Genomic DNA, 21,552 nt, shown 5'->3' with positions numbered 1-21,552 from the left:
AATAAATGTAGTATTATAGCCTCCTGACATGCACTACTTTTTATCTAAGAGAAACTCTCTAAATTATTGGTTACTGAAACATTTCATTGAAATGATTTAATTTACTTTGGAAGCTGAAAGTCACAAGATAGAAGTAATGTATGGCTTATATTCGAGTGTTAAATTGTTATTTACATTTTGAACCTATGGTTGCTATGATGATTAGTAGAGATATTATATGTGAAGCACTTCAAAGGTACCCAAATCGCTGCTGAACAATCCTCTACTCCCCCAACATGCAATTAAATCTTTTCCAGAAAACAGAACTGTTTATTCACAAAACATTTTTTTCTATCCTTTTTTCTTTCTTTTTAAAGCTTGTCGTCCTTCCCTGAATCTTTCCCTTTCTCTCTCCTGGGAATCTGTATTTGTTCTTAGTCAATGTTCATAATGATCTAGAGACAGCTGACAGGGAGCCCCCAAGGGAGTGGGTCTTCAGCAGTGGCAGGTCCTAGAGAGAATGAGTGTGTATGGGCCCTAGAGTTCACCAGAATGGGGATGATGACCAGCTTTTATTTGTAAGAAATCTCCTAAGAAATTTTTGTAGATTTGTAAGAAATCTACAAAAAAATTGTAGCTTTTTCTCTCTCTCTTTTAAGAAAAATAGTTGGTTCAATCATTACAACAATGTAGCATGACTAGTCAATGCCAAGATACTGTCCGTGGCATTTCTGTGAAGTGTCCCCACAGCTGTAAATGGGGACTTGTCATGGGTTAGAAAAATGAAGAAATGAAGGGCAGAAGAAAATCCACACAAAGCTAGCTAGGAGGTGTTCAAGGTCTTGGATGCTCTGGCACACACACTATGAAGCATGATGGACAACTTCCAATATCACATCTCAACGTGTGTGTGTGTGTGTGTGTGCGCGCATGTGCGCACGGCTAAAGTGATTTGTAATTCAGGCAGTGTACTGCTTGAAATTCATATCTGGATTGCCCATCCCAATTGCTGCAGATGCTATTTGAAGAAGCAAAGAATACATGGAAGAAGAGAAAAATAATTAAATATCACCAAGCTAAATAATCAAGACCATGACAAAGAAGATAAATAACAATTTATAATTCACTGCAGTACAAATAAAGTAGTATTTTTTGTATAAAAATTGCATTTGTCCACAAAGAGGCTATTCAGTCAGAAATATGATTAAACTACATCAGAAACGTGTCAAAGCTGTAGGAGTCACACATAGTGTCACAGCTCACATGAGACTTTTCTAAGAATAAGCCACCTAAAGATCACATTCCAGTCTGAAACAGCAAAGGTTTCACTGACTTGTAAGAAAGGAGACTGTAGATTTTACCACCCTTCTAGTGATGCCTGGGCCAACTGAGTCTCCCTGCACCCCTGCCAAAGGGCCAACTTGGCCAGCACTAATTTCTTCCCTGTCCTTCCACACTGTCTAGCTCACTGCCTGGATTCTGAGGTCACATTCCTCATTATAAGTTCATGATAATATGCAGACAAGGGTAGTGGGTCCTGGTTTGGGGGTAATGCAGCAAGGTTTTTTGCTTCTGCCTGGAGGGTCACCCAGTTTTACAGTCCGTTAAAGTCACTAATCTACTGTCTACTTCTTTTTTTTCAGGAAGAGCACCCACATCTCAATAGAGAGAAACACAAATTTATAGGGACCAATATGAGGATGCCTCTGGCCTTTTTATGACATAGTCATAAAAGCCTCATAGGTTTTTTTTTTTTACATATTCTTAAAATTCTGGTGCACGTTAAGTATAATTTTAATAGAAATAAGTGTGCCATGACCCACACTGAGGGCTAAAATATCGGATTGAATTTAACTTTTTATTGTAAATGAATCAAGAATAAAATCTGGAGCCAATTGATTGCAGGACTAATAAGTAATATTCCTCTCTTCCTCTCTTGAATTCTGAGCCAGCAGAAAGATAGGAGTAGGAATCTGACAGATGGAGATTAGAAGAGCAGCTTTGTGATTGGAAGTCTTCACTGGAGAATTTGGCTCGATTTGGGGCAGACAGCTTCCTATTATTTCCCACAGAGCTGAATTCACCTGGTATCAGGCTTAGCAGCTGCTGGTGGTTCTTCACCTTGGCTGCACATTCAAATCACCTGGAGGTATTTTTAAAGCCACCTGCTACTTGAGCTCCCTACCCCCAGACCAGCTGAAAGATCATCTCATGGGTAGAAGAGGAGATGGAGCTCTGCATTTTAAAAAATCTCCCCAGATATTCTTAGTGCATATTGAGGAACTATGAGGGTTGAGGACCTTTGAACTTGATCATTAACAAAGGCCACTGGAGAGGAGGGAGCAAAACCCAGCCAACCTCAGGGCTGAAAATGAAAAAGGAGATGGGAGGGTGAGCTCATCCTCCCCAGAAATGAGTGAAGAAATGAATCTATGGTTTGACGTCTTTTGACAAATTTAAAAAATTCTCCATTCTTATCCCATCAAAAGTTACTTTGTACTCTATTTTTCCTTTTTCTAGGACTCTGTTTGTTGGGTCCATGGTCAAAGGAACGAGACTGATAGAAAGCAAAGGTCAAACAAAGCTTTATTTTGCGCCAAGCATTGAGAATCAAGCCAGGGCTGTCTCTTAAAAAGAGGCGACCCTTCCCTGCCTCACAGACTAACTTTTATAGAGCAAAGGCCATGTGGTTGAGCGTGGCTACACACAGGTGGCCAATGAGCACCTTGTTCAGAATTGGTGCCCCAAAGGTGGGGCCCACTCTCCCTGGTAGCTAAGGAGGCGGTATGCACGCTCCACTGATTGAATGTCTCCACCTGGCCTGACCTGCCCTTTATCTGGGCTTTGCAAGTAAGTTCCTCTGGGAGGGGCAGGGTTAATCTAAGTTTACTGCATAAACAACAAAATGGCTCCCTCTGGCTAAGTAGGCCCTTATATTCCCCCCTTTTCTTTGGAGATTAGTCAAATCTTTGACTTTTCAGCCAGTTCTATGTTCTCCTGTTGCAAGGGGTTATATTGAGCATGTAAGACTAACATTTTTATTGCTCTGATTTTCTTTTGTACAAATGACATTAGGGCATTTATAATGCAGGGGCCGAAAAGTAACATTAGTGCACGGTTGGCTGATGTGTTAGCCATTCACCGCTTTGTATGACCTTTTCCATTTTTCCTAATTCTGTTCATCTAATTTCCCACCTATACTTTACATAAACAGGTAACAATAGGAGCAACAATAAACTCATAGTGTTTTGAGTCTTAGCTTTAGTCTATGGTCAGCAGGGTCCATTGGCTGTGGCTTCTATCTCTGGGGGGCATCCTTGTCCTTGGCTCTTTTGACGTGACCCGTGTGAATCCAGGCCCTGATGCCTTCTACTTTTATTGCCATGGGGTTGGTCAGGATGACAGTAAATGGTCCCTTCCAGTGGGGCTCCAAGTTTCCCTACTTGGTGGCGGTGTATCCAAACCAAGTCCTGGGGTTGATAAGGATGTGGCTCCACCTCCATCTCCATCCCCGAGTGGGCAGTCCGGATCCCTGTGTGGGTTTTTTTTTTTTTTTTTTTAAGACAGACTGTAATGCCTGCAGTGACTGGAGTACAGACTAATCAATCATTTCTGCTATAGCAACCTCTTTTAGCCAAGGGCAGAGTGGGAGGGGGGGCTCTCGAACATTATTTCAAATGGGGTCGCCTTGTTTAAGTAGGGTGTACACCAGGCCCTGAGGAGGATGAAAGGTAGGAGATCTACCCATCCACTGCCAGCCTCCAGAATTAGCTTTATCAGAGTCTCTTTAAGAGTCCAGTTCATTCTCTCTACTTGCTCAGAACTCTGAGGCCGGTAGGCACAATGTAGTTTCCAATTAGTGCCCATAGCCTTGGCCAATGCCTCTGAGACTGAACTCACAAATGCAGGGCCATTGTCTCACCTGATCTCAAGAGGGAGCCCAAACCTAGGAATTATTTCTTCTAATAGCTTTTTGGCTATCACTCCTGCCATCTCATGTTTGGCAGAAAAAGCCTCTACCCAGCCTGAAAAGGTATCTACAAAAACTAACATATACATGTGCCCATATTTTCTGGGTTTCATCTCTGTAAAATCTATTTCCCAATAAATTCTTGGTTCCTTACCTCTTTCTCTTTTCCCTCTTCCCATTCTAGTTCCTCCCCAATTAACTGCCTGGCATTGAGCACATCCATCAAGTACATCCTGAACTATACGCCCTAATTTAGAAACCTGGAACTGCTTGCCTATAAGCTCCTTGAGTTCGCGTGTCCCCAGATGAGTAACCTGATGTATCTGGTCTACTAACTTGTTACCTAGTCTTCGAGGAAGAATTAACTTTCCTGTTTTAGTCTTAGCCCAGTCCCTTTCATAGTCCAATTTAGTCCATTTTTGTAAATACTTTAAATCTTGCTCTGAATAGTCCAGTTTTTCTGGTAGGGCTGGAGCAGAAGTGTAACCAGCTCTTGCACTGTTTCTTGGGCTGTTTGCCTTGCAGCATGATCTGCTAATTCGTTTCCTTTTGAAATCAGATTAGTCCCCTTTTGGTGTCCTGGGCAATGTATAACGGCCACCTCTTTTGGGTCCCAAATAACCTGGAGGAGAGCCAATATTTCTTCTCTGTTTTTAATTCCTTTTCCTTCTGCTGTTAATAGGCCCCTTTCTTTATAAATAGCCGCATGTATATGGAGAGTAGCAAAGATATACCTGCTGTCTATATAGATATTGGCGTTTTTAACTCTGGCCATCTGCAGTGCCTTAGTGAGTGCAATCAGCTCCGCTTTCTGTGCCAAGGTTCCATGTGGCAGGGCTGCCATCCAGAGTTCCTGCTCAGGGGGAACTACCACAGCCCCTGCATACCTATTTCCATTGACCATGTAGCTATTCCAGTAGGACTTCCCTGCAGTCGTGTTGGTGGTCAGCCAGCTCCTCTGGCAGCAGCGTGGCTGGATTTAGCACTGCCGGGGCCTGGAAGGTCACTCTTGGTTCATTGAGGAGGAGGGCCTGATACCCCTTCATTCGGGCATTGATCATCCTTCGGTCTGGTGGAGTCTGGAGAAGACCCTTGATAGCGTGGGTGGTGGCCAAGATGAGATTTTGACCCAAAGTCAATTTACTTGCATCCTTGACCAGGAGTGCCGTGGCAGCAATTATGCAGAGGAAAGGGGGGAACCCAGCTACTACTGGATCTAGTTTCTTGCTAAGATCGGCTACTGGCTTTTGCCAAGACCCCAGAGTCTGAGTCAAAACTCCTTGGGCCACCCCTGCTTTTTCATCCACATACAAGTGGAAGGGCGTGGTAACATCTGGGATGACCAATGCTGGGGCACTCAGTAAGGCTGTTTGTAATTCCTGAAATGCTCCTTCTGCCTCAGCTGTCCACTCTATCATAGTGAGCCCCCTTTTTGCTAGTTCGTAGAGAGGTTGGGCAATCTCCGCAAACTGCGGTATCCACAGCCTACAGTAGCCCAGCATCCCAAGAAACTCCTTCACTTGTCAGGACGTGGTGGGGCGGGGGTATTGGGTGATCACCTGTTTCCTGGACTCAGACAGTGAACGCACTCCCTCATGGAGATCAAAGCCTAGATAAGTAGCATGGCTTTGACAGAGCTGTGCTTTCTTTGCTGACATCACTTTCTTTGCCGATACCCTTTTCCTGCAGAGTCTGTAAGAGAGCTCTTCTCCCCACAAACATGACTCATAGTCCTCAGTGGCTATTAGCAAGTCATCAACATACTGTAACAGAGTGACTCCCGGGTTGGAGGTTCTGTACTCACGCAAATTCTTGTGTAGGGCCTCGTCGAAGATAGTGGGTGAATTCTTGAATCCTTGGGGAAGTCTTGTCCAGGTGAGTTGGCCTTGGAATCCTTCCTGTGGGTCAGACCACTCAAAAGCAAAGAGGGACTGAGACTTCCTTGCTAAAGATATGCAGAAAAATGCATCTTTGAGATCTAAGATAGTATAAACAGTTCTTTGGGGGCCCAGGAGGGAGAGGAGGGTATAGGGGTTAGGCCCTGTTGGGTGGATATCTTCCACCCCTTTATTAACTTCCCACAAGTCCTGAACGGGCCAGTACTCCCCAGTCTTGGCCTTTTTGACGGGCAGCAAAGGTGTGTTCCATGGAGACTTGCAAGGAACTAGGATCTCCTCTCCTCAGAGGCGGTTAATGTGTTCTCTGATCCCTTCGTTTGCTTCCCAGGGAAGGGAGTACTGCTGGACACGAACAGCTGTGGCCGTTGCTTTTAATTGTACCACCACTGGAGGCTGTCCCTTGGCCAAGCCAGGGGGCTTCCCTTCTTCTTTTATTTTTTTTTTAATTAATTTTTTATTTTTTATTTTATTTTATTTTATCTTATTTTTTTTAGATTTTATTTATTTATTTGACAAAGAGAAATCACAAGTACACTGAGAGGCAGGCAGAGAGAGAGAGAGAGAAGGAAGCAGGCTCCCTGCTGAGCAGAGAGCCCAACGCGGGACTCGATCACAGGACCCTGAGATCATGACCTGAGCTGAAGGCAACGGCTTAACCCACTGAGCCACCCAGGCGCCCCAATTAATTTTTTTATTTTTTATAAACATATATTTTTATCCCCAGGGGTACAGGTCTGTGAATCACCAGGTTTACACACTTCACAGCACTCACCAAAGCACATACCCTCCCCAATGTCCATAATCCCACCCCCTTCTCCCAAACCCCCTCCCCCCAGCAACCCTCAGTTTGTTTTGTGAGATTAAGAGTCACTTATGGTTTGTCTCCCTCCCAATCCCATCTTGTTTCATTTATTCTTCTCCTACCCACTTAGGGGGCTTCCCTTCTGCTCAGACTTTGGGAAACTCGACCTTAAGGTTTGGAGAAGGCTCCCTTTTCTTGTCTCTTCTGGTTCTGAGACTGGCTCGTAAAGAAGGTATTCATCTACAGCTGCCACAAACATCTGTACAGTTGTCCATTTATGTCTTTATATGCCATTCACCCCTTGTACCCAGACTTCCTCTCTAGATAGTTTTCCCATAGGTTTCAATTGATTTCCCCTCCACTTCAATTTTTACCCAAGTTTCGGGGAGGGGCTCCGAACCATGACTTCTTCAGTCTCTGGAGGCCAGGATGGCCATCTTCCTCTCGGGGCACTCCCTGGCCCAATGTCCTTTTTCCTTACAAAATATTTTCATTATTTATCGGAGAGAGAAAGAGGGAACATGAGCAGGGGAAGGGCAGAGGGAGAGGGAGAGAAGAAATCTCAAAAAGACTCTCAGCTGAGCAGGGAGCCTGACTTGGAGCTCAGTTCCAGAACCCTGAGATATAGGCCCGAGCCAAAGTCAGATGATTAACTGTCTGAGCCACCATTTAAATCTTTTGAAAAACAGTTTCCAGTTCTCTACTGAGATTTTCCATTGTGTCATCTAATTTCTTGAGCATATTAATTATAGCTCATTTTTTTCCAGCTGACATATAAACTTGTGTAAGTTTGAAGGTGTGCAATGTGATGATTTTACCACGTATACATTGAAAAATGGTTACTGGGGTAGTAACCAGAATTACCTCTTTCTGGTTATGGTGAGGAGGTTAAAGTTCTCCTCTCACAGAAGTTTTCAAGTAGTCAATATAATACTATCAACTATAATCCCCATTCTGTACGTGAAAACCCCAGAACTTTCTCATCATGCAACTGAATATTTATACTATTTCATCCACCCCATCAGTCCCTGGTAACCACCATTCTATCCCCTATCTCTATGAGTTTGATGTTCTTAGGTTCTACAGGTTAGATCATGCATTATTTATCTGTCTTTTCTGATTTATTTTATTGAGCATACTGCCTTCAAGGTCTATCCATGTTGCAAGTGACAGGATTTCCTTCTTTATCATTGGTAACTAATACTCCATTGTGTGTGTGTATTTTCTCTACGCATTCCTCCATCAATGGACATTTAAGTTGTTTCCTAACCTGACATTGGAAATAATCCTGCAATAAACACAGAGGTGTAGATATCTCTTTGAGATAGTGATTTCATTTCCTTCACATATATACTCAGAAGTAGAATTGCTAGATCAAATGGTAGTTATATTTTTGATTTTTTTTGAGGAATCTCTGTACTGTTTTCCACAGTGCCTACACCAATTTCTATTCCCTTCAGTGGCATGCAGGGGTTCTCTTTTCTCGACATCTTTACCGGCATTTGTTATCTCTTGTCTTTTGGATACCAGCCATTCTAACAGGTGTGAAGTGACATCTCTCTGAAGTTTTTATTTGCATTTCCCTAGTGATTAGTGATGTTGATCTTTTCATGTACTTGCTGGACATTTGGATGTCTTCTTTGAAAAAAAAAAAAAGGTCATTTAAAAGCAATCTGCCCATTTTTATTTTTTAAAAAGCGGGGCGCCTGGGTGGCTCAGTGGGTTAAGCCTCTGCCTTCGGCTCAGGTCATGGTATCAGGGTCTTGGGATCGAGCCCCGGATCAGGCTGTCTGCTCGGTGGGGAGCCTGCTTCCCCTTCCCTCTCTGCCTGCCTCTCTGCCTACTTGTGATCTCTCTGTCAAATAAATAAATAAAATCTTAAAAAAAAAAAGATATAATTTGTTTATTTGACTGAGGGAAAGAGCACAGCAGGGGGAGCAGCAGAGGGAGAGGGACAAGTTCCTTAGAGGTTTTGAACATTAACCCCTAATCAGATACGGTTTGCAAATATTTTCTCCCATTTCATTTGTTGATTATTATCATTGTTTTGCTGTACGGAAGCTTTTTAGTTGGAGGTAGTCCCACTTGTTGATTTTTGCTTTTGTTGCTTGTGCTTTTGGTATCTTTGTCCAAAAATTTATTGCCAAGACTAATGTCAAGGAACTTTTCCCCTAGGTTTTCTTCTAGGAGTTTCTTCTAGGACTTAAATCCTTAATGCATTTCAAGTTAATTTTTGTTAATGACATAAGATAGAGGTCCAATTTTATTCTTTTGCATGTAAATATCTAGTTCCCCCAATACTGTTTATTTAAAAAGACTATCTTTTCCCTGTTGAGTATTCTTGGCTTCGTTGTCAAATATTAGTTGACTATATATATGAATGGGTTTATTTCTAGGCCCTTTGTTCTGTTCCTCTGATCTGTATGTCTGTTTTTATGCCAGTATCATACTGTTTTTTTTTTTGTAATATGGTTTGAAAACAGGAAGTGTGATGCCTCCCACATTGTTTTTTTTTTTTTTTTTTAATTGCTTCGGCTATTTAGAATCTTTTGTGATTCTGTGAGAATTTTTGTATTGTTTTTTTCTATATCTGGAAAAATGCCATCAGAATTTTGATAGGAATTGGATTCAATATGTAGTTAGCCTTTGCTGCTATGGGCATATTACCATATTACCTCTTCTAATCCATGAGCATGTAGTATCTTTCCATTTATTTGTGTCATTTTCAGTTTATTCAGTTAATTTTTGGTGTCTGTATCTTTAAGTTTTAAATTTTTTCCTAAATGGGTGTCTGGGTGGCTCAGTTGGTTGAGGTCTGCTTTTGGATTGGGGCCCTGGGATGGAGCCCTGCATGGGGCTCTCTGCTCCTCAGGGAGTCTGCTTGTCCCGCTCCCTCTGCTGCAGCTCCCTACCCATCCCTGCTCATGCTCTCTCTCTCTCAAATAAATAAGTGAATAAAATCTTAAAGAAATATTTTTTCCCTAAATACTTTATTGTTTTTGATAATATTGTAAGTGGGACTGTTTTCTTTTATTTCTTTTCCAGATACTTCATTTTTAGTGTGTGGAAATGCAACTGATTTTTTGTATGTTGATCTTATAACATTTTTGCTGAATTCTTTGATTATATCTAACAATTTTGGGGGGCAGTTGTTAGGCCTTTCAGTGTATAAGATCATATCATCAGCAAACATAAACAGTTTTACCTCTTCCTTTCTGACTTGGATACCTTGTCTTCTTTTTCTTGCCCATTACTCTAGCAGGATTTTTAGTATTAATGTTGAGTAGGAGTGGTGTGAGTGGGAACCTTTGTCTTGTTCCTGATATTAAAAGGAAGGATTTCAAACTTTCGTCACGGAGTTTCATGTTAGCTGAGTGTTTGACATAAATGACCCTTCTTATGTTGAAATATGTTTCTTTTAGCCTAATTTGTTGAGAATTTTTATCATGACAGGATATCAGATTTTGTTAAAGGCTTTTTCTCCATCTGTTGAGATGATCATATGATTTTTGCCTTTCATTCTATTAATGCACTATATAACTGTGATTAATTTGCATTTGTTAAGCCATTATTGTATCTCAGGACTAAATCTCACTTACTCATGGTGTATGATCCTTTTAATGTGCTGTCGAAATCATTTGCTGGTATGTTTTTGAGGACTTTTGCACCTATATTCACCAGGAATATTGACCTGTTAATTTCTTTTTTCACAGTGTTCTTATCTGGCTTTGGTATTTGGGTAACGTGGACCATGTAAAGAGTTTGGGAGTGTTGCCTCATTTTCAATTTTTTGTAGCTTTTGAGAAGAATTTGCTTCAATTCTTTTTTAAATGTTTGGTAGAATTCACCCATGAAGACCCCTGGGCTTTGCTTTTTTTTTTTTGCTGGGAGATTTTTAATTACCAATTGAATCTCCTCCTTACTTGTTATTAGTCTGTCTGAATTTTCTATTTCTTCTTGGTTTAGTCTTGGTAGGTTGTCTCTCCAGGAATTTACCCACTTCTTCTAGGTTGTCCAATTTTTTTGGCATATAATTTTTCCCTGTAGTCTCTTACGATCCTTTGTATTTCTGTGGTATCAGTTGTAATGTCTTCTTTTGCATTTATAATTTTAATTGCCGAGTCCTCTCTCTCTCTCTCTTCTTTTTTGGTAAGTCTAGTTAAAATTTTGTCAATTTTCAGGGCACCTGAGTGGCTCAGTGGGTTAAAGCCTCTGCCTTCAGCTCAGGTCATGATTTCAGGGTCCTGGGATCAAGCCCTGCATCAGTCTCTCCAGTCTCTCTGCTCAGTGGGGAGCCTGCTTCCTCCTCTCTCTGCCTGCTTCTCTGTCTACTTGTGATCTCTGTCAAAAAAATAATCTTTTAAAGAATTTTGTCAATTTTCCTTATTTTTTCCAAAAACCATCTGGTAGTTTTGTTAATCTTTTAGTCTTCCTATTCTTTATTAAGTTTGTTTCTGCTGTGATCTTTGTTAACTCCTTCTTTATGCTAACTTTGGGCTTAGTTTTCTTGTTGTTTGAGGTGTAGAGTTAGCTTATTTATTTGCAATATTTTTTCTTTTTTAAAAAAATTTTTGTTTATTTATTTGAAAGAGAGAGAGCGTGCAGCAGGGGGAGGGGCAGAGGAAGAGAGGGAGGGACAAACAAACTCCCGCTGAGTGCAGATTCCCTACTCCTCCATTCCAGGCCCATGAGATCAGGACCTGAGTCAAAGTCAGACACTTAACTGACTTGAGCATCCTTGAGCTATTTTTTCTTAAAGTAGACTTTTGCAGCTATAAACATCCCTCTTAGAACTGGTTTTGCTGCATCTCATAAATTTTGGTATGTTAGGTTTCTATTTTCCTTGTCTCAAGATATATGTTGGTTTCCCTTTGATTTCTCCTTTTGCTCATTGGTTGTTCAGGAGCATGTTGTTTAATTTCCACGTATTTGTGAATTTTCTAGTTTTCTTCTAGATTTCTTGTTTCATACCATTGTGCTCAGAAAGGATTAGTGTAATTATAATCTCTTCAGTAAAGGAGACTTTCACTGGTGGGTGGGGGATGCTGCAGCATGCTGTGACTTCAGGTCTAGTTGTGCAAGTTGCCAAGTGCAGGGACACGTGGTGGCACCAGGACCAGGGGTCCATGGTGGCTTGCTGGCTCCGGCTGTTGGATTCCACAGCATTGACAACTGTGTGAGCACTGCGAGGGGAGGGAGAGGAGGCTCACAGAGGCTACAAATGCTCTTGGGGTTCTGCAGCACCTCCAGGTCCAGGGCTAACGATCAGGACAGGCAGTGGCAATGGCTGGAGCTGGTGGTATGTACACTTGGCTGTGGGGCCCTGTGGAAGGTGACTGTGGGGTAAAAGCCAGGGAAATCTGTAAGGGGTTTGTAGTGGCTGTGCTGGCTATTTCTTTCTTCAGTGGTAAAAGCTGCTGGGTTTGTCTCCAGAGGTAACTGGGAAACTGATTATTGGTTTTCTTTCTTGTTCTGAGCTATGACTCCTAAGATCTCAGCTTTGCTGGTTTCTGGGTGGGGTGAAACTGAAGTGGGGCCTTTGTGAAGAGTCCCAAAATGCTGGAGAAATGGGTCACTCGCCCCGCTCTTCCTCTCCCTGCAAAGGGGAAACTCTTTCTAATTGGGAAATTCCCTTTGGTGCTCAGCAGTGGTGGCTTGGAGAATGGGATGATGCAGGCAAAATGAAGCTGTCTTTCTTCCCTTTTTGTGCAGTTGTTCTTGAATTTTTTGTTCCACTGGGTTACTGAAGTTTCTTACGTGGACTCCCGAACTCTCCCAGAGCTGTTTTCGTTCATGGCTGGCTGTATAATTGTTGATATTTGTTGAGGGACAGAGGCTAGGCTACTCTGCTATCTTGGCTCCATTATTCTCCCTGATAGACAGGAAATACATGTAATGCGCACACATTATATATATAGAAATAACAATATATAGAAATAACAATAACACAAAAAAGCTAGATCCTTCTCTCATACTACATACAGACATCATAAAGATTTAGTATTAAAAGACAATAAACAGGGGCTGCCTGGGTGGCTTGGTGGGTTAAACCTCTGCCTTCGGCTTGGGTCATGATCTCAGGGTCCTGGGATCGAGTCCCGCATCAGGTTCTCTACTAGGCGGGGAACCTGCTCCTTCCTCTCTCTCTCTACTTCTGATCTCCCTCTGTCAAATAAATAAAATCATTAAAAAAAGAAGACAATAAACAGAAACAGTTTTGGAGAGTGAATTTTGAAGTAGGAGACATCCTCCAGACAGAACATAAAACCGAGTAATCAGAAAGACAGATATGTCTTTCTACATATATATTTTTTGAAGTTTATGGCAGAAATTTTTTATACTAAATAAAAAAGCAGACTGGAAAATACACTTTCAGTAGATATTATAGGCAAATCTCAATATTCATAACAATAATCTCTTTGGATTAATAAGACAGATAAATACACAAGGAAGGAAAGAGCAGAGGTGAGTAATTGAAGGTAAAATGTAATCATCAATAAATATATGAAAAGATACTCAAACTTGCTAGAAGTCAAATTACTGGAAGTTAAGGCATTTTTGTTTATATATCATGTAACTAGCAGAAAAGAAAGAAAAAGAAATGAAGGGGAGGGATCCCATCTTGTGTTGTCAGAGGAAGAGGGAAGCAGGTGATCTCTTACTTTGCTCTGGTCCTAGGGAATTGTTGTATCTTTTCTGAAAGTAATCTGACTACATCCATTAAAATAAAAAAATCCATTTTCCTTGGCATGGGAATTCCCATTTTGAAATCGCTCTTATGGAGATAATGGTATACAAAACCATATATTCCTGAGTATTTTTTTTTTAAGATTTTATTTATTTATTTGACAGAGAGAGATTACAAGTAGGCAGAGAGGCAGGCAGAGAGAGAGAGAGAGAGAGAGGAGGAAGCAGGCTCCCTGCTGAGCAGAGAGCCCGATGCGGGACTCGATCCCAGGACCCTGAGATCATGACCTGAGCCGAAGGCAGTGGCTTAACCCACTGAGCCAACCAGGCACCCTATTCCTGAGTATTTATTACACCATTGCTTGTAGTGGCAAGAAAGCTGAAAATGATATGCTGTTTGTCAATTAGTGAATGACTACTTTAGTGTTGTTAAAAAGCCAAAGATAAGTTTATTCATGAAAAAATACTGGTATGGAATAATGTTATGTGACCTATCTGTAGCCCCTTGCTCCAGAGGAGAAAGGGCCCTGACATTGATTTCAATAATTTACAAGAGCTACTTCTTTATCTTTGAAACCTCTCAATATGAAAAGGTTTAGGTGTTGAGTTCTGCTTGGGTATGGATTTTGGCGATTCTTTCTGATAGAATGAACCTTGCCATGATGTGCAGTTACACAATCCTGGAGCTTCGCACATGCCAAACTGTGGTTTAAGTCTACAACATATTTATGTGACTGATATATAATTTGCATGTATTGGTATATCTGTCTATAACACATATATGACATGTATTGGTACATTTAATCAGTGGTGATTTTTCTGTAGCCTACTAAGCTGGAAACTCCTGGAGGACAAGGACTCTTATTGTGTGAGAATTAATAGTTCATTAAATGAATCATACTTACCTTAAATAGTTACCATGAGGCAATGCACACAAGGATATTTAGCATAGCGTGCTCATTTAAGCAGTGCTGCATAAATGTTATTTGAATTAGAATCTAAAAGAATCGTTTTTAGTATAAATCAGTGTGGTGGTTTCTTAGTGACCAATTTTGCCATAACAGAGTTGAAAAAAGAAATATAATAGGGGAAGGCGGTGGGCACCATGTATAGGTCTACGCACCTTGGCTTCTAAATTCAAACTGGACTCTCATTTGAGGTGGGCTCCTGCTGGCTGAGTAGAGCCTGCCTGTGATCAGGTCAACTTCACCCTCCAGTCCTGCTGACAAGGCCTGACCCCTAGAGCCCAGCCTGCCAGGACTTCATGGCTGCCGTGCTACTCCAGGGGCTGGGGCTTAGGGCGGCACCTGTGAGCTGGCCCACACGGCTGCCCAGCTGGGAGACACAGGCCTTGGTGTGACGTTTGGCCAGTGGGTGGGGCTAGGGGAAGTCCACCTGGTTGTTCCCAAACCCTATAGGCAGCACATTCAACTCTGGACCGTGTTTGTAGTATAACTGTCTGGATGCCTTCAGCTGGGCTTGATGCAGCTTGGGAATTTGCACTTTACCATGAGCTTTAAGTCATTTGAGGCTTCTGACGAGTCAGCTGCCTGTAGGTGGGTTTTAGATATTTTCTCTGTGCAAAGGAGAATTTCACGTCATGCCTCCGGTAAGCCCGAGGATAAAGAAAAAGCTACAAGTAGGACATCAAGCTACTCAGGCAAAGTGCCTTGCATCAACCAATGGGCATGCCTAAGATGGACAATATTTAAGGAGCAGAAGTGGCAAAACAAACAAACAAACACCAAAATCCACAAACTAAGTTGGCTTAAATGATTAACTTACATGTAACTATAGAGAACAAACTGAGAGTTACCGGACAGGAGGTGGGGGGGCGTTAAACAGCTGATGAGGATGAAGGAGGGTGTTTGTGGTAGGAGCACCAGGTGTTGTATGGAAGTGCTGAATCACCATATTGTACTCCTGAAACTAATAGAACACTGTCTATTTATTGGAATTAAAACATAATAATAATAATAATAATAATAATAATAATAATAATAATAAAATACAAATGATTAATTTACAAAGACAGTTGACTTATGGACAGTTTTTCATTTAAGGCATTTTCAGGTAATCTGAAGAGCACTTTAAGTTACACAATTCAATTCTTACATAGTTGTAACACATCTTGCTGCTTTAAAAATATTATTCAATCTTTTATTCTTTATCCCTTTGCCATACAAGTTCAATAGAGGTATGAAGGGCCAAGGAACCTCTTTAAAGCTTTGCTGCTCCTCATTTCCTCTGCTGCTGTCACTTTGTTTGTCCTTGCCTTGCCCTGGTTTCATGCTGTCAACATCCCTTTGTATGTAGCCTTTCTGCTCAGGCATTCACATGTTTATATACTCTAACTCCCCAAGTCCTAGAATGTCTCTATTCATTAAGAAAGTTACTGCAAAGTAAATAAAAGCCAGGCATACCCTAAAACAAAAGTAGTGGTTTCATTCCACTGGGTCAAAATAAATTGTGGTATGGGACCAGATGACAGAACTCAGACTCCAGTTAATTTTCTTTTCTTCTTTTTTTTTAATATAATTTTTTATTTTTTATAAACATATATTTTTATCCCCATGGGTACAGGTCTGTGAATCACCAGGTTTACACACTTCACAGCTCTCACCAAAGCACATACCCTCCCCAATGTCCATAATCCCACCCCCTTCTCCCAAACCCCCTCCCCCCAGCAACCCTCAGTTTGTTTTGTGAGATTAAGAGTCACTTATGGTTTGTCTCCCTCCCAATCCCATCTTGTTTCATTGATTCTTCTCCTACCCACTTAAGCCCCCATGTTGCATCACCACTTCCTCATATCAGGGAGATCATATGATAGTTGTCTTTCTCCGCTTGACTTATTTCGCTAAGCATGATACGCTCTAGTTCCATCCATGTTGTCGCAAATGGCAAGATTTCATTTCTTTTGATGGCTGCATAGTATTCCATTGTGTATATATACCACATCTTCTTGATCCATTCATCTGTTGATGGATATCTAGGTTCTTTCCATAGTTTGGCTATTGTGGACATTGCTGCTATAAACATTCGGGTACACGTGCCCCTTTGGATCACTACGTTTGTATCTTTAGGGTAAATACCCAATAGTGCAATTGCTGGGTCATAGGGCAGTTCTATTTTCAACATTTTGAGGAACCTCATGCTGTTTTCCAGAGAGGTTGCACCAGCTTGCATTCCCACCAACAGTGTAGGAGGGTTCCCCTTTCTCCGCATCCTCGCCAGCATCTGTCATTTCCTGACTTGTTGATTTTAGCCATTCTGACTGGTGTGAGGTGATATCTCATTGTGGTTTTGATTTGTATTTCCCTGATGCCGAGTGATATGGAGCACTTTTTCATGTGTCTGTTGGCCATCTGGATGTCTTCTTTGCAGAAATGTCTGTTCATGTCCTCTGCCCATTTCTTGATTGGATTATTTGTTCTTTGGGTGTTGAGTTTGCTAAGTTCTTTATAGATTCTGGACACTAGTCCTTTATCTGATATGTCGTTTGCAAATATCTTCTCCCATTCTGTCAGTTGTCTTTTGATTTTGTTAACTGTTTCCTTTGCTGTGCAAAAGCTTTTGATCTTGATGAAATCCCAATAGTTCATTTTTTCCCTTGCTTCCCTTGCCTTTGGCGTTGTTCCTAGGAAGATGTTGCTGTGGCTGAGGTCGAAGAGGTTGCTACCTGTGTTCTCCTCAAGGATTTTGATGGATTCCTTTCGCACATTGAGGTCCTTCATCCATTTTGAGTCTATTTTTGTGTGTGGTGTAAGGAAATGGTCCAATTTCATTTTTCCGCATGTGGCTGTCCAATTTTCCCAGCACCATTTATTGAAGAGGCTGTCTTTTTTCCATTGGACATTCTTTCCTGCTTTGTCGAAGATTAGTTGACCGTAGAGTTGAGGGTCTATTTCTGGGCTCTCTATTCTGTTCCATTGATCTATGTGTCTGTTTTTGTGCCAGTACCATGCTGTCTTGATGATGACAGCTTTGTAATAGAGCTTGAAGTCCGGAATTGTGATGCCACCAACGTTGGCTTTCTTTTTCAATATCCCTTTGGCTATTCGAGGTCTTTTCTGGTTCCATATAAATTTTAGAATTCTTTGTTCCATTTCTTTGAAAAAGATGGATGGCACTTTGATAGGAATTGCATTAAATGTGTAGATTGCTTTAGGTAGCATACACATTTTCACAATATTTATTCTTCCAATCCAGGAGCATGGAACATTTTTCCATTTCTTTGTGTCTTCCTCAATTTCTTTCATGAGTACTTTATAGTTTTCTGAGTATAGATTCTGTGTCTCTTTGGTTAGGTTTATTCCTAGGTATCTTATGGTTTTGGGTGCAATTGTAAATGGGATTGACTCCTTAATTTCCCTTTCTTCTGTCTTGCTGTTGGTGTAGAGAAATGCAACTGATTTCTGTGCATTGATTTTATATCCTGACACTTTACTGAATTCCTGTACAAGTCTAGCAGTTTTGGAGTGGAGTCTTTTGGGTTTTCCACATATAGTATCATATCATCTGCGAAGAGTGATAATTTGACTTCTTCTTTGCCGATTTGGATGCCTTTAATTTCCTTTTGTTGTCTGATTGCTGAGGCTAGGACCTCTAGTACTATGTTGAATAGCAGTGGTGATAATGGACATCCCTGCCGTGTTCCTGACCTTAGCGGAAAAGCTTTCAGTTTTTCTCCATTGAGAATGATATTTGCGGTGGGTTTTTCATAGATGGCTTTGATGATATTGAGGTATGTGCCCTCTATCCCTACACTTTGAAGAGTTTTGATCAGGAAGGGATGCTGTACTTTGTCAAATGCTTTTTCAGCATCTATTGAGAGTATCATATGGTTCTTGTTCTTTCTTTTATTGATGTGTTGTATCACATTGACTGATTTGCGGATGTTGAACCAACCTTGCAGCCCTGGAATAAATCCCACTTGGTCGTGGTGAATAATCTTTTTAATGTACTGTTGAATCCTATTGGCTAGTATTTTGTTGAGTATTTTCGCATCTGTGTTCATCAAGGATATCGGTTTATAGCTCTCCTTTGTGGTGGGATCCTTGTCTGGTTTTGGGATCAAGGTGATGCTGGCCTCATAAAATGAGTTTGGAAGTTTTCCTTCCATTTCTATTTTTTGGAACAGTTTCAGGAGAATAGGAATTAGTTCTTCTTTAAATGTTTGGTAGAATTCCCCCGGGAAGCCGTCTGGCCCTGGGCTTCTGTTTGTTTGGAGATTTTTAATGACTGTTTCAATCTCCTTACTGGTTATGGGTCTGTTCAGGCTTTCTATTTCTTCCTGGGTCAGTTGTGGTAGTTTATATGTTTCTAGGAATGCATCCATTTCTTCCAGATTGTCAAATTTATTGCCGTAGAGTTGCTCATAGTATGTTCTTATAATAGTTTGTATTTCTTTGGTGTTAGTTGTGATCTCTCCTCTTTCATTCATGATTTTATTTATTTGGGTCCTTTCTCTTTTCTTTTTGATAAGTCGGGCCAGGGGTTTATCAATTTTATTAATTCTTTCAAAGAACCAGCTCCTAGTTTCATTGATTTGTTCTATTGTTTTTTTGGTTTCTATTTCATTGATCTCTGCTCTGATCTTTATGATTTCTCTTCTCCTGCTGGGCTTAGGGTTTCTTTCTTGTTCTTTCTCCAGCTCCTTTAGGTGTAGGGTTAGGTTGTGTACCTGAGACCTTTCTTGTTTCTTGAGAAAGGCTTGTACCGCTATATATTTTCCTCTCAGGACTGCCTTTGTTGTGTCCCACAGATTTTGAACCGTTGTATTTTCATTATCATTTGTTTTCATGATTTTTTTCAATTCTTTTTTAATTTCCCGGTTGACCCATTCATTCTTTAGAAGGATGCTGTTTAGTCTCCATGTATTTGGGTTCTTTTCAAACTTCCTTTTGTGGTTGAGTTCTAGCTTCAGAGCATTTTGGTCTGAAAATATGCAGGGAATGATCCCAATATTTTGATACTGGTTGAGACCTGATTTAGGACTGAGGATGTGATCTATTCTGGAGAATGTTCCATGTGCACTAGAGAAGAATGTGTATTCTGTTGCTTTGGGATGGAATGTTCTGAATATTTCTGTGATGTCCATCTGGTTCAGTGTGTCATTTAAGGTCTTATTTCCTTGTTCATCTTTTGCTTGGATGATCTGTCCATTTCAGTGAGGGGAGTGTTAAAGTCCCCTACTATTATTGTATTATTGTTGATGTGTTTCTTTGATTTTGTTATTAATTGGTTTATATAGTTGGCTGCTCCCACGTTGGGGGCATAAATATTTAAAATTGTTAAATCTTCTTGTTGGACACACCCTTTGAGTATGATATAGTGTCCTTCCTCATCTCTTATTATAGTCTTTGGCTTAAAATCTAATTGATCTGATAAAAGGATTGCCACTCCTGCTTTCTTCTGATGACCATTAGCATGGTAAATTCTTTTCCACCCCCTCACTTTAAATCTGGAGGTGTCTTCGGGCTTTAAATGAGTTTCTTGGAGGCAACATATAGATGGGTTTTGTTTTTTTATCCATTCTGATACCCTGTGTCTTTTGACAGGGGCATTTAGCCCATTAACATTCAGGGTAACTATTGAGAGATATGAATTTAGGGCCATTGTATTGCCTGTAAGGTGACTGTTACTGTATATGGTCTCTGTTCCTTTCTGATCTACCACTTGTAGGCTCTCTCTTTGCTTAGAGGACCCCTTTCAATATTTCCTGTAGAGCTGGTTTGGTGTTTGCAAATTCTTTCAGTTGTTGTTTGTCCTGGAAGCTTTTAATCTCTCCTTCTATTTTCAATGATAGCCTAGCTGGATATAGTATTCTGGGCTGCATGTTTTTCTCATTTAGTGCTCTGAAAATATCATGCCAGCTCTTTCTGGCCTGCCAGGTCTCTGTGGATAAGTCAGCTGCCAATCTAATACTTTTACCATTGTATGTTACAGACTTCTTTTCCCGGGCTGCTTTCAGGATTTTCTCTTTGTCACTGAGATTTGTAAATTTTACTATTAGGTGACGGGGTGTGGGCCTATTCTTATTGATTTTGAGGGGCGTTCTCTGAACCTCCTGAATTTTGATGCTTGTTCCCTTTGCCATATTGGGGAAATTCTCCCCAATAATTCTCTCTAGTATACCTTCTGCTCCCCTCTCTCTTTCTTCTTCTTCTAGAATCCCAATTATTCTAATGTTGTTTCATCTTATGGTGTCACTTATCTCTCGAATTCTCCCCTCGTGGTCCAGTAGCTGTTTGTCCCTCTTTTGCTCAGCTTCTTTATTCTCTGTCATTTGGTCTTCTATATCACTAATTCTTTCTTCTGCCTCATTTATCCTAGCAGTGAGAGCCTCCATTTTTGATTGCACCTCATTAACAGCTTTTTTGATTTCAACTTGGTTAGATTTTAGTTCTTTTATTTCTCCAGAAAGGGCTTTTATATCTCTCGAGAGGGTTTCTCTAATATCTTCCATGCCTTTTTCGAGCCCGGCTAGAACCTTGAGAATTGTCATTCTGAACTCTAGATCTGACATATTACCAATGTCTGTATTGATTAGGTCCCTAGCCTTCAGTACTGCCTCTTGTTCTTTTTTTTGTGTTGAATTTTTCCGTCTTGTCATTTTGTCCAGATAAGAGTATATGAAGGGGCAAGTAAAATACTAAAAGGGTGGCAACAACCCCAGGAAAATATGCTTTAACCAAATTAGAAGAGATCCAAAATCGTGAGGGGGGAGAAAGGGGATAAAAAGAGGTTCAAAAAGGAAGAAAGAAAAAAAAAAGAAAATAGAAAAAAAATAAAAGAATTAAAAAAAAAAAAAAGAAAACACCTAAGAAAAATATAAAAAAGAAAATATATATATATTAGATAAACTAGTAAAAAATCGTTAAAAAAGAAAAAGGTAAGAGTTAAAAAAAATTTTTACCCGAAGGCGAGAAAAAAAAAACAAAAAATGAAAAAGAAAAAAATTAAATTAACTGCAAGACTAAAAAAAAATCACAGGGAAAAAGCCATGAGTTCTGTGCTTTGCTTTCTCCTCCTCTAGAATTCTGCTGCTCTCCTTGGTGTTGAAACCACACTCCTTGGTAGGTGAACTTGGTCTCGGCTGGATTTCTTGTTGATCTTCTGGGGGAGGGGCCTGTTGTAGTGATTGTCAAGTGTCTGCCCCAGGCGGAATTACACCACCCTTACCCGGGGCCGGGGTGAATAATCCGCTTGGG

This window comes from Mustela nivalis (genome assembly GCF_964662115.1).
Source record: "Mustela nivalis genome assembly, chromosome: 7".
Taxonomy (NCBI): Eukaryota; Metazoa; Chordata; class Mammalia; order Carnivora; family Mustelidae; genus Mustela; species Mustela nivalis.
Note: the sequence above shows the minus strand (reverse complement) of the source record.